Genomic DNA, 10,476 nt, shown 5'->3' with positions numbered 1-10,476 from the left:
AATCGACCACAGAGTCCAACGTTTATATTTTTCTACGAATCTTTGAGTTAACATGTACTAAACATGAGTGGAATTTGCACCGCAGCGCTCCCACACCTTGATGCTCATGACAAGAATAGCATGTATAGTTATCTTTATTGAAGTGAATTAGGTTTAAATCGCCGTCATGCATGACTGAATGATATTTTTGCAATTTTACACATAATAATCCACGATGATCACACTAAACAAAACTGAAATTGCACGTCAAAATAACACATTGTCAATATTTTTTGAGACCCCCCCAAAATTTCACAAATCACGTTTTCAGGGGAGCCCATGTCTTATTGTGTATTTGATGTAACAGAATATGTTGACATGCTTTAATGTTATAAAAACACATTATTTTTCAAATACTGTACATTATTGTAGGTCCTCTATGCCCCGCCTCTCTCAAATGCTTCGTTTTCTACAAAGTCCCTCTCTCTCTCTCTCTCTCTCTCTCTCTCTCTCTCTCTCTCTTTCGTTCTCTCGCGCTCTCTCTCTCGCGCTCTCTCTCTCACGCTCTCTCTCTCTGTCACACACACACACACACACACACACACACACACACAAGATGCGCAAAACTTAGCATTTGAACAGTCAATAGCAAATACTTAAACTAATAACAAAACAGTAGCTGATTCAGAAGCACCTTATTGCATATAATGCATTGCTGTTCTGTTGTAAGTAATCTTAAAGATTCCTAAATGCATCTACTTTCGGAAGGCCAAATAAAGTGCTTTTGCTTTCGCCTAGAAACACAGCGTCTCCCTGACATGGCTGCTACTAACTGCGGTTACTGAAACCACGCCTTGTTTCTTTGCGTGAATTTGGGCAGGCATTATGCAAATATTTCCACATAGTGAGGTAGATATGTGGGGGCATGTTAGAACGAGCCGTTTTAGGGGGCGTGGCAGAGTCTTAACTTTGATTAGGAATATCTCATTGGTTTTGAGACTTTAGTCTTTGCAACTTCAGGGATCTTTTCTATGCACAATCAGCTTGTAACACTCCAAAGAGAAAGGAAAACTTGAAATCGCATCATATGACCCCTTTAAAACCCACCAGCCGCCACTGTATACATATATCTTTTTATTAAATCACTCATTACCACCACATAATGGTATTACACACATACATAATTTGGGATGGTGGAAATGGCATTGTGATGGAAATGTTCATGATATTGAGATTGAATGGGCTGGTTTCAACACACTCTATTGTACACAGTATTATACCATACATGGCCACTAACTACACTGACCACAAACAGTACATGTGTCTAGCGAAAACTATAGGGCCTATTATTGTTAAGTTGTTTATCAAAAACACTTGTATCATAGAGCACAGCCTTATGACGCAACTCACGGTATTGCTAGGATAATTGCTGATTCAATTCTCTTCATCACAAGCACCAATCTCATGAAGGCAGGGGGAGGAAGGAGCTGTAGGGCAGACTTTGGTACACTTATATGGGAAAATGAAAGAGATAAAGAGAGCATAAGTGTGATGGATGGATGGATACGTAGATAGATGGAGGGCTGGAGGAAGAACGAGTGGAACAGCTGCTCTGGAAACAGCTCTTGCTGTAATTAGTGGGTATAATGAAGCTGACTGGCTGAGAACTCCCCAACGATGCCTCAAAATTACTCTGAGACATGCTAGACAAGGCGCAAAAAAACAAACATTCACGCATGCACAAAGAAGCGAAAACAGACTAACCTGTAACAATAAAGAGAAACATGCTTGCCAGTGCCAAAGTCATATAAGGGCGAACTTGAGTTTTCTTACCCCATTCACTGGATAAAGTGTCAACAAAATCCAACTAAATGTCAAAATATATAAAGAAATATAGGTGGGGAAAAATCCATTTTACAATGAATGTCGTCTCTAGGAAAGTGTATATTTGAAAATGTACGTCTGTGCTGTGCATGTGTGTTTCCTCTGCCTTTGAAGTGTGACTATGGGACTCAATGGGTGATAGTATGGCAGTATTTGCATATGTGTGTGAGTGTCAACATTCCAGAGTGTGTGCTCAAGCTATCAGAGACCACAGATAGGCTGCATGCCTAAACACTTTCCCTTTGCACACTCGCCGGGGCACATTAATCACAATAAATCCTCTCCACAAAAGGACATGCCTTCACAATTAGGTAAAACTGATTCTACCGACAGAACAACATATGGGTTGGTGGGCCGTCCTGTATGAGGGAACTGTTAGGCTGGATTGCTTTTACCAAAGCGTTTGAATATTTTATATTTCGTCTAAATTGGCAAAATATTATGTGGAGTGTGTTAGCATTTAGAGGTCAAACACTGCTACTGACAGCTTGGCTAGCTGAAGGGCATACTTCAGGGACAGGTGGCACTTCATAGCTTACAATATGTGACAGATTTAGTGCCATTCCTTAAGCATTTTCCTGGCTTTCAGGTCTATGACATCCAATGTAATTTCACTCCATTCTAGTCTGAAATGTGATTTATTTTCACATACCATTGCATAAGTAATGAGATTTGGTTTTGTATACTGTATGTGTAAATAATCTTGATATTTTTATCTTTCTATGATTTGTTACACATTCAGTTTTGAAATTGTTTTGCATATGTTATACTACTATTTAAAAGAAAATGGGGTTGGTAAGTATTCTATAGTAATTACTTTTTTAGTAAATGTCCACCCAGGCTGCATTTATTTGATCAATAATACAATAAAATAGTAATATTACAATTTTTTTAAATAGCAAAACTGAATTTTCAGCAGCCACTACACCAGTCCTGTCACATTATCCTTCAGAAATCATTCTAATATGCTGATTTGTTGCTCAAGAAACATTTCCTATTATTATAAATGTTGAAAAAGATTGTGCTGTTTAATATTTTTGTGAAAATCATGACACATTTTCCCCACCATTCTTTGATGAATAGAAAGTTTAAAAGAACAGCATTTATTTGAAATTGAAATCTTCTTTAACAATGTCTTTACGATGTCTAACAATCTACTGACCCCAAACTTTTAAATGATAGTGTGCATATGATTTCTGTTTTCATTGGAAGTGTAGGTTTGTACTGGTTTTCATTTCAAATAGGCAAGTCAAAGTCATCATATCTAATGTTGGGGAGAAAGACTGTTAATATATAATCGCTGTTGAATTTGGCTTTTGCTAAACTTTTAATCCAAAAGATTAAATTCCTGAAACTCAAACACAACAAGTAAAAAACTATTCTAAATAGGATGCCGGTGTAAAAAAGAACAAGTCATGCCTGCTCTCCCCAACCTCCTGAGGCCAGCGATCCAGCCAAGGTTATCATCACACTCCAAATGACTTTGGGAGACGTAATAAGGCATGTCAGTCTGACCAGCTGATAACCCTGGTTTTCATTCCCCACAATGATATCTATCAAACGCACACACAGCGCAGAGACACCACAATGTTGCAATGTTCCAATATTGCTATGTAGCTGTATTAGATCTGCCCTGCTCCACTAGCTAGTGGTCATTTGAAGCTAAAGTAATTTGTCAGACCACCACTCACAATATATCCAGACACAATATATCCAGGTTTAGTGTGCAGAAAGAAAGAAAGAAAAGACCATAAATGACCAATATGGAGGGAATGAAAGGGATATGCAGTGGATTTATTCATTTTCATCCTTGAGGATGGATAAAATATGTCGCACATGCATAAGATGGATCTCTGACCTAATTTCTCTACTGAATATTCTTCATAAATCTCAGAGTGTGTTAATACCGAACTAAGGCTGACAAATCGTGAACTAAGTCACTAAAGTCTTCTCAGCTACATTTAGATGTTCAATTGTTGTTTGAAGAAGAAGGAGGGGGATTACCATTAGCATATAAACACATTTCTGTCTTTAAAACACTGAGCGAATACATAGTGTAAATCAGGAATTAGGGAATTTGGAGTCTCTTTCTCTCTTTATTGTTTTCTCTCAGTACAAATCGCAAGGGATTGCATGGGGTGACTTCAATTACTGTGCCATAAACGCCCAGGTATCAGAGTGAATTGTTATTATTAAAGAAGCACTGTATGTATGTGATACAAGCACAAATCATTTAAACAGGGTGTCAGCGCCTGACAACAGGCTTGCAAAATGTGAATGTAGAATTTATGCCCAACGTCAAAAAATGCTGAATACACAGAAAATAACGAGGTCATCAGAGCTGGCACTTCAAAAAATAAATAAATAAATAAATAAATGCATAAGATACGAACTAATGGCATGAGACACCGAGACATGCGTTCAGCAGACAGTAATGACTACTGGTGTCTCACTGCTGGATTTTGCAGGGTTGATTCACTTACTCAAAGAAAATATATTTCCTTACATATATGTATTAACAATCAAAATATTAACTGAATTCATATTGAAAATATACAGAATAATATAATGTATATAACAATATATTGAAAAATAGATTTTCAGATTTTCATAAATTGAAAAATGTGTGACAATTTACTTATAATATATTGTAATGTATGTACATTTATATTCAATAATACACTTCATAATATACAGATGTACTTGTGACAATATATCGTACTGTGTATGTATAAATATATTGTACTGTGTGTGCACAAATATATTTGAAAACACACACACACAGTGAGCAAACAGATTTTTATTATATACCATCACACACATTAGTTTATTTATCATTGCTTCTTTGTGCATGTTAATCATAAAATCATAAAAATGTGCTGCACAATCTTATAAACCAAGGACTTAAAAGTACAGCTCAAAATGTGTCTATGTACATTCTGATCTTGAAAATATCAAAATGAAGTCAGCTCTGATGAAACTAAATTATATAGGAATATACTTGAAAATATAATGCAATATATTAAATAATAAATTTCCATCTATGGGAAACTGTGCTATTTATATATAGCATATTTATCAATATACTGCAATATATGGACCATGAATGACTATATATTGATACATATAAAACATCTATAGCAGTGATAACAAAAAACTGCACTACATTTTTACATGTAATAGCTTTACTAAACAATTAATAAATTTATCTTCCATGAGTTGACGCATGGGTTTACATAAAGCTGTACACTTATCTGACTTTATTGTTTGCATAGCTACACATTTCATATATGAAAATGCATGGAGTGTTTCATAAAGTTATAAGTCTATTAATTGAGGCGTACTATATACAGACAATATAGACCAATACTTTATGTAGATTGAAAGCGATGCCAAAATCAATTAAAATTTCAGTTTTTCTTAAATCAAGTGCACAAAAGCCTGCAGTATCCTGCCTCTTTATAAAATGTGTTAAACTGGGATCTCAACTCAATATCAAACACATATAAACCTGTTCATCTTCAGTTCTTATACCATTAGTGGTGAGTGGTTGTAACTGAACACCATATAATGTGGTGTAATTTTAATGGTGCACTAGCAGAGGTCCATCGAACTGAACTGAGAGTAAAATTGTAAAACAGTTCATTTACACAACACATGCAACAAAATAACTTGAGAGGTCTGTTTCAAAAGACACCAGAGAGTAACAAGAATTGAAATGAATACCGACGTAACAGTTAGAGAGGCTCTGCAGTGGATATGTTATACTATCCAACACAAACAGGGAAAGGAAAGAGGAAGGAAGGAGAGAGACTGATCTCCTATTCACCGCAATCAAATCAAATCAAAGTTGTTGTTTTTTTGTTTTTTTTTATGCTGAGTTCATTCAAAATAGAGATCAACAAGTAATAATAACATAATTGTATGGCTATACTGAGGACTTTCAGCAATCACACAACCAGGGCTAGAAAACAAAAAAAGTTGATTTAAGGGTAAAAGGTGACTTCACACATTGGCAAATATGTAAATATATTTAATGTAATGTAATGCATAAATTAAATATATTAAATATTTTGAATCTTAAAATTAGGAATGAACTAATGTAAGGAAAAATAAAAAAAACGCAAAGAGACTGCGTAACGTGATGAATTTAAATTCAACACACTGAATGCAATTTATATATACATATTTTAATATGTAATTTTAATGTCTGCAATATCTGCAATACATGAAATTGATATAAAGTAATAGGTCTATATATATTCCCTTATAAGTTGGTGCTGCCATTTTACAATCATCGCACTATAGTTTGGGTGTGGCGTGGCTATAAGGTTTCAACATTTATAATTCATGTAGGATGAATACAATCAAAGTCTTGTAAGTCATTGACTATTAATATAGCAATAACGTGAATATACGGTGGGCAAATTCTGTGATCTGCTGAATTGTACATTAAAATCATTTATTGGCTAATAATGTTTTAAGTTGTGGTATATCATACAAGCTGTTTTAATAACAACATGAGTAGCAGCTCCATGACAGTTAGGCTATATCTGTCCTTTAAACGGGACGATGTTGCACGCTGATGCTGTTTTCTTTTTTTGTTGTTGTTGTTGCTTTTTTGCTTTTAATGCATTTGATTTTATCATAAGGAATGCACATTGCACTAAAATGTAAAAATGAACCGCACAACTCCCAGCTGGCTACTACTACTACTAAACATACAGTAAATCGCAGACCGTCTTCAAACCACTCTCCAGCCAACCCCATTAAATAGCATTTCGACCACCAAATCCACAGTAAAATGCACAATATAAAAACTGACATATAAAATGGAAGTATTCGCTCAATAATATCCATACGAGAGCTATTGATTCGTACTGTACATTCAATTTCAGTACACATGCAGCAAAAGGAATGAAATGCGTTTCAATATAGAACTCACTAAATGGTCACTGCAAGAATGAGTAGTATACAATGCATCATGAATCTTACTGACCCAGTAGGCAGATGGTCTCGCGAAAGGATGTGTCAACACGATGCAGAATGCAGAGTGTCTCGCGCTGTCAGTCACAGGCGTTGTAACTGCTGCGGCGCGCTGGTGCACAAACATTCCCCCAAGACGCCCCCAAAAACTTCTGTGGACAAGTAGTCTCTCTCTCTCTCTCTCTCTCTCTCTCTCTCTCTCAAAGATGACCGAGGGAACAAAAACGTCTGATTAAGGCAATTAATGAAAAATACGCGCACATAAATACATATAAAAGCCAGGGTTTGGGTTAAGGAATGTGATATGGATGTGAGTCGCAATTCTCTATATTGTAGTAACACACCGCTGCTTGAGCGATTATCCGCGCAGACTCACTGATCCCTGATATGCGCTGCGCATTTAGATGAACCCCTTTAAACACCCCCATCTCTCTCTCTCTCTCTTTCTCTCTCTCTCTCTCTCCCCCTCTCTCTCTCTCTCTCTCTCTCTCGTCTGTTGCAGTGAGTCCAGTCCAGAAATAAAGCTCTACTAATAAATGTAGAAAATCAGAGGTCAGGGGAAGTCAAAGCTGTTGGTAGATCTTAAAGTATATATATTTTTTCTGCATAGGCCAAAAGTCAAAAACAAGTCAAACGACGAGAACAGAATTAGCGTTCGCGTGAGGATCGCTGATGAATGCTTTTCTTTAGGTTCCTTCGGGCGGTGGTTTTATTTATCACTTATATAGTACACACTTATACACTTATATGATAAATGGCTTAAGGCAAATTATTGCCTGTTATGTACCAATTTTAAACCTCACATAATCCATGCTGTCAAATTCCCGGCATCAATTTCTATTAGTGGTGCCTTTCGACATGGATTTTTATAACGTTAAATTTTTCTTTGCCTAATTCTCAGCTCTTTGTGTGCTTTTGCTCCTTTTATTCTGCCTTTAAAGAAATAGTTCACCCATACATGAAAATGTTGCTGAAAATGTAGATGAGTTAGTTTCTTTATTGGAAAAGATTTTGAGAAATTTTGCATTACATAATTTTCTCACCAGTGGATTCTCTGCAGTGAATGGGTGCCGTCAGAATGAGCAAGGCTTGGAAGCAAGGTTTTTTTTACAAACACGCAGCTTATTGCTTCTCAAGATGTTAATTGATGGACTGGAGTCATGACGATTACTTGTTGATTATTGTGATGATTTTATCAGTTGTTTGAACTCTCATTCTGATGGCACCCATACACTTCAGAGGCTGCATTGATTATAATGTTAAAATCTCCAAATCTTTTTTCTGGGTGAACTATTTCGTTCGGTTTGGAACGACCCTTCAATATGGCGGTCATGATTGTTTTCACTTCGAAGTGCCCTTCGGAGGGCGATATATCCCGTTTGGAACGCACGCATCATGAGTGAGTTATTGAATCATTCACTCAAAAAATCAGTTCAACCACACTGTTTCTTGAAGTGCCCTTCTGCGTCATCATCACGTGTCCACACAGAGGCACCGTCATCATGCAAAGAATCTGTGCAAAGGATCATGGGAGCCCGAAGTGTCCATCAGTTGTACCCTTCGAAATCCTTCATTCCGAAGGACCCTTTGAAGTGGCGAGTTTTGAGCACTTCGCTTTGGAACGACCCTTCATAATGGCGGTCATGATTGTTTTCACTTCGAAGTGCCCTTCGGAGGGCGATATATCCCGTTTGGAACGCACGCATCATGAGTGAGTTATTGAATCATTCACTCAAAAAATCAGTTCAACCACATTGATTCATTCAATAACGAATCACCACTATGTCTTCGAAGACACACAATGTTTGCAGTGTTTCACTCTGACGCCATTTTGGAAGTATTTTCGTTGGCGGAGCAAAACTAAGTTTTGTGTAGGTTACTGGATATTCATTTCTTGCTTATTGAACGGTTTTATTTAATGTCACACATGCATTCGTGCTGGTGGTCTGAATATCAGCGTGGCTGTGATTTGCCTACACTAGCCTATTCTCTAGCTTTATTAAGAAACACAATTATTCCTTAAATCACAACAAGGCGCATTATTCAAATAAAATTATTAAATGTTAAAGACTATCATTAGAAATAGGTATTTTGTTCTATAATAGACAAATGAGTATACTGAAAATAGGATTGATTGTTTTGTGTTCAAAATGACATGTAAGACTTTTTTCAGTAGCTTTGATGTCTTGTCTTCCATTGTCTGTCTTTGTTTTTCCCCCTTCACTGTCACTTTGTATCCTCTCAGGAAGAGTGTTCTAGTCAGAAAACAATGGTTTGTACATTGACTGATGTTTAGTGAGCCTCTCTGCGGCCAAGCTGAATTCTTCAGGTTTGTAGAGAAACATAAAACATATCTTTAAATGTGTTTATGTGTGTTCCAAAGAGAAAGAGAGAGATCAGGTATCAATACACCTCTATCTGTAGATAGTGGTAGCTTAGGTGGAAAACCATATAGACTGCTTATGTTTAAGCTTGCAAAAATGATCATCTCCTTAGTTCTCGGAGACTATTGGTGTTGTCATGGAAACAGATTCCACCTTAAAGCTGGGTTGTGGAGAGTGAAGAAAAAAAATGGTGGAAACCTGATTTTGCTAAGAGAGGTTTATATAGGATTGATGAGTTACATTAAAGTACATGGAAAAAGAATAGAAAGCAAAGAGGTATTTCTTATAGTGTGATGGACATTATATAGAGATGCAGCATACTAATTAGTAAGAGGAGTGGAGCTATTGTTTAATTGTTGCTTCAAGTATTTTTTATTTTTTTTCTGTCTTTATAAAACAGACAAAATTAGGGGGGGAAATTTGATCAAGAACACAACAGGCCCTATGTTTGGCCCGGATTCAAGTTGGCAGGTTTGGCCCTATACAAGGATAATAGAATAAAGTTCAAAGTAACCTGAAAATCCAAAAAAGCCTTCCTTTCATTCATGACCTTACTCTTGTTTATTCTCTTACTTGGAAGAACATGTTTGCCTGTGCTTCTGGAGCAGCTCCACTCTACATGTGAAAATCTCTACATGGGGTCCTTGTGCCACTCTGCCCCGTCTCCTCAATTAAGTTTTTAAGCAGCAGTATTGTCATTAGAGACCAATGCAAGCAATATGGAGCCTGTCAGATTCATCTGAATATAAACATAGTGGAAATGAATGCCTTCTGTTTTGTCTATCTAATGATAATGAGATAATGTAAAACTTATAATGATACAAATGTGTAAATGTTAATGAAAAAGAAAGAAATATTAACACCGTGCACATCCCGCTCTTTTTCTTTACTCAAATTACAAAGCCATTTGGCCCCTTTCATCTATGTGTAAAAAAACCAAATTTTGTTAATAATCTAAGCACTGAATAAGGAATTTTTAATATATTATTTATTAACATATCAGCAAAATATAAATGGAAACTTTGAGCTATTTAAGTGACTTAATACATTTTTCTTCTTTATTAAGCACATGTATGGGATTTTGTTTGTAGTTTTGTTTGTGAGTGTGGGACTCTATAAGCAAGAATATCCTGATCTGAATGAATCCTCTGGCAAGAAATCATTACAAGACTAGCACAGAACTGAGAAAGAGAAGAAAGAATGCAAGCATGCATTTAGAGCTGAGCAGGATGCATGTCAGCAG

The 10,476-nt window shown here is 36.3% G+C and overlaps 1 protein-coding gene across 4 annotated transcripts in view; it reads right to left on the bottom strand.

Annotated features, from left to right (window-relative positions):
• Window positions 1-7,195, bottom strand: part of adcyap1r1b (adenylate cyclase activating polypeptide 1b (pituitary) receptor type I) — a 24,407-nt gene extending 17,212 nt beyond the window's left edge. For all 4 annotated transcript variants that reach the window (XM_016284732.1, XM_016284733.1, XM_016284734.1 and 1 more), the window contains exon 1: window positions 6,863-7,195. The gene's annotated coding sequence lies outside the window, so the exon portion shown is untranslated. The remainder of the gene's footprint in view (window positions 1-6,862) is intronic.
• Window positions 7,196-10,476: the final 3,281 nt, after the last annotated feature.

This window comes from Sinocyclocheilus grahami, unplaced genomic scaffold (genome assembly GCF_001515645.1).
Source record: "Sinocyclocheilus grahami isolate Dianchi unplaced genomic scaffold, SAMN03320097.WGS_v1.1 scaffold187.1, whole genome shotgun sequence".
Lineage (NCBI taxonomy): Eukaryota > Metazoa > Chordata > Actinopteri > Cypriniformes > Cyprinidae > Sinocyclocheilus > Sinocyclocheilus grahami.
This window is presented reverse-complemented; position numbering and strand designations above follow the sequence as displayed.